Source organism: Lygodium microphyllum, chromosome 7 (genome assembly GCF_053477565.2).
Source record: "Lygodium microphyllum isolate KBCC chromosome 7, Lygodium_microphyllum_v1.1.10, whole genome shotgun sequence".
NCBI classification, from domain to species: domain Eukaryota; kingdom Viridiplantae; phylum Streptophyta; class Polypodiopsida; order Schizaeales; family Lygodiaceae; genus Lygodium; species Lygodium microphyllum.
The window spans coordinates 61,690,581-61,693,676 of NC_141141.1; positions in this window are offsets into that span (position 1 = coordinate 61,690,581).

Sequence of the window (3,096 nt, forward strand, 5' to 3'; positions counted from 1 at the left end):
GTAATGACCATTGATGTGCTAAGTGTAGATGTGTAGACCCACCTAACTAGGTGGTCCATTATCAATTTCCGCACATGTTGAGCTTGTTATCTTAACACTCCCCCTCAAGCTCAACTACATCTTTGCAACTCCAAGTAATCTTCGAAATTTTTGAAGCTTCTCTACACCCAATGCCTTTGTGAAAATGTCAACTTTTGGCTCCTATGTGTTGTTGACATATACCAAGTCAGTCTCTCTTCCAAGTACCTTCTCTCTCACAAAATATTAAATCACCACAATGTATCTTGTCCTAGTATGGAACACTGGGTTTCTAACTAATTGTATATTGCTCATATTGTCATAGTGAATGACAACTAGACCATCTCTCTACGCATCTAAATCACCCAATAACTTTTGCAGCCATATTACCTCACATGCTGCCATAGTAACACCTTTATAATCAACCATTGTACTCGATAAAGCAATCTTTGGTTGCTTTTTGTTACTCCAAGTAATTGCTATAATACTAAGGAAAAACATAAATCTAACCGTATATCTTGTTAAGATTTCAAGCTCTACATGAGCTAGCATCCATTATACATCTTGGTGATGTGGCAAGTTATTATTTATTGGTATGTTAGGCGACCGACATGAGGATGCACCAGTGATTCTACAGTTGGGCTACACCCAATAGTCCATCCTTGGTTATGGCACATTCATTGTGCCACCTCTTTTTTTCTTAGAAGGTTTATACTTAGTGATCGCATGTACATACATTGTGGCACTTTTATATTAATATTTTATAATGTTGTAGACTTAGAGTTTTTGTGTGCAAGAAGAAGAAGAAGAAGGAAGAAGAAGAAGAAGAAGAAGATTGCAACCCTATCTCTCTGTGTGCTCAAGTCTCCATTGTTTCATGTGTGTGCTCTTGGTTTTTTCACTTCTCTCCCATCTTGTCTATTTTCATGTATTAGAGCCATCCCATGGTTGCATGGAGCTCAATTAAAGGCTAAAGTGAAGGCATTGGAGCAAGAAAGCAAGTACGCAAGTAATGAGTAAGAAGCTCTTCCACCTTACTCAATTTACCTTGGGTTATAGCGGCAAGGGATTCCTAAAGTTGATAGGATTGTAGTCTCCGATTGCAGTGAAACTTGATGAGTAAGAATAATAGTATATATATTGTAAACAAGCCCCTTAGGGCTTAGCCACTGTGATTTTTGGCATTTGAGATCATTTCGGCTCTACCGCTTTGAACCCACATCTGGTTCGAAAACAATTCTTAGGTATACTATAATTTTAATTGTGTTAGCCCTTTACAGGTGCACAAGTTATAGATTCGAATATGTAAGGTTTTAGGTGTTTACTAGGTTGCAAATATAAGAGGCATTTGCATACAGATTGCAAATTGTGGTTATTGTTGCGCAATCATTGAAAAAGGTTGTGTGTTTAGTTGTGGTGCACCTGGTATCAACTTTCTTGGCAAATTGCAATTTTTTGCAATAAGTTGGTTGTTTTGCTAAAATGTTTGATAAATTCAACTAGATTGTTAGCAAGAAGCTTGATAAGAATAATTATCCTACATGGAATTTCAGGATGACAAAGTTCTTAAAGGGCAAAGATGTTTGAAATTACACTGAAGGAGACATGGCAATAGCACACCCAAAGTTCTTGTGTGAAATGCTACTGTAGAATAGGTAAAGGCTAATAAAGATTGGGAGTAGACATAAAGTCATGTATTGGCTATATGTTAGTGTCACTGATAGAGTGATGGGCTATTTGCAAGAATCTGATATCCCAACTATTTAATGGAAGAATTTGGCAAGGTTGTTCGAAGTAAACACAAAGACTAGAAAGTTGCAGCTCAAGTCAGAAGAGCTGAACCAAGTCAAAAGAGGAAACATGTCCATTAATGATTATGTCTTGAAGATCAAGAGTACCATGTAAGCTCTTGGATCTATCAATGTGGTAGTTGATGATGATGATGATGATGTTGTGCATACATGCTTAGATGGACTTGGAGATAAATACAAGAGCTTTAGGTCATCTATGAATACGAGGGATGGTATCCCTAATTTTGTAGGCTTGCTTTTTTTAACCGATACTTGAGGAGAAGAAGCTTGGCTTGGATTCCTCTTCTTCTCAAAGCAAGAAGAAGTATAAACATATGTTTTACTCTACTAGAAAAGGCAGAGATCATGGTAGAGGCCAAGGTGGTAGTCATGGTCAAGGTTATGATACACATCAAAATAGAGGAGGATAGTCTTGAGGAAGGGGGAGTCAAAGAGGGCGAATTGCAGATCCTAATAGGCAACAAATTTGAGGTGCTAACAAAGAGTGTTGGCATTGTGGTCAAAAAGGCCAAATTTTTAAAAATTACTTCAAAAAGAAGGCTAAAAATAGAAATTGAATAAAGTAGTAAGGCAATTATGCATCCAATAGTAGCAGCAAAAACAATGATGACAAAAGTGAACAAATGTTTGTTATGCAACACTTTATAAATATTATGACTCAAAAGAATGATGTATGGTATGAAGACTCAGGTGCCTCTAATCACATGACTTCTCATAGAGAGTGGTTCAGAGAGATGTGCAGTCTCCAAGTGATATGGAGACAAGAAATGATATAGCTCACCCCATTACTCATGTTGAAAATGTTCTAGTATGTAGGATGGTAAAACTAAGTACTTGATTGATGTGCTACATGTATCAAATATTACAAAAATTTGGTTTCTATTGGTCAAAGGGCAGAACAAGGATTGCACGTTTGGTTCACATTTGATAGTTGTTATATAAGAGATCTAAAAATGATTAAGGTTGGTTGTTAAAGGGAAACATGTTGGCAAATTGTTTACTCTTGATTAAAGTCTACCTAAAATGGATGTTGCCATGCTCGCACAAAGTTGAAGTGTTGTGGTGGCTGATATTGAAATATGGCATAAGAGAATTGGTGATGTGAATATGTAGTAGTTGAAAGACATGCAATTAAAACACATTGTGGATGTTTTGCCGAAGTTTTGAGTTTATGGAATGTATAAAGTATGTAAAGCATATCAATTTGGAAAGAAAGCAAGGTATGTGTCTCCACACCAAAAAGAATGTATACAAGGAGCCACTTCAA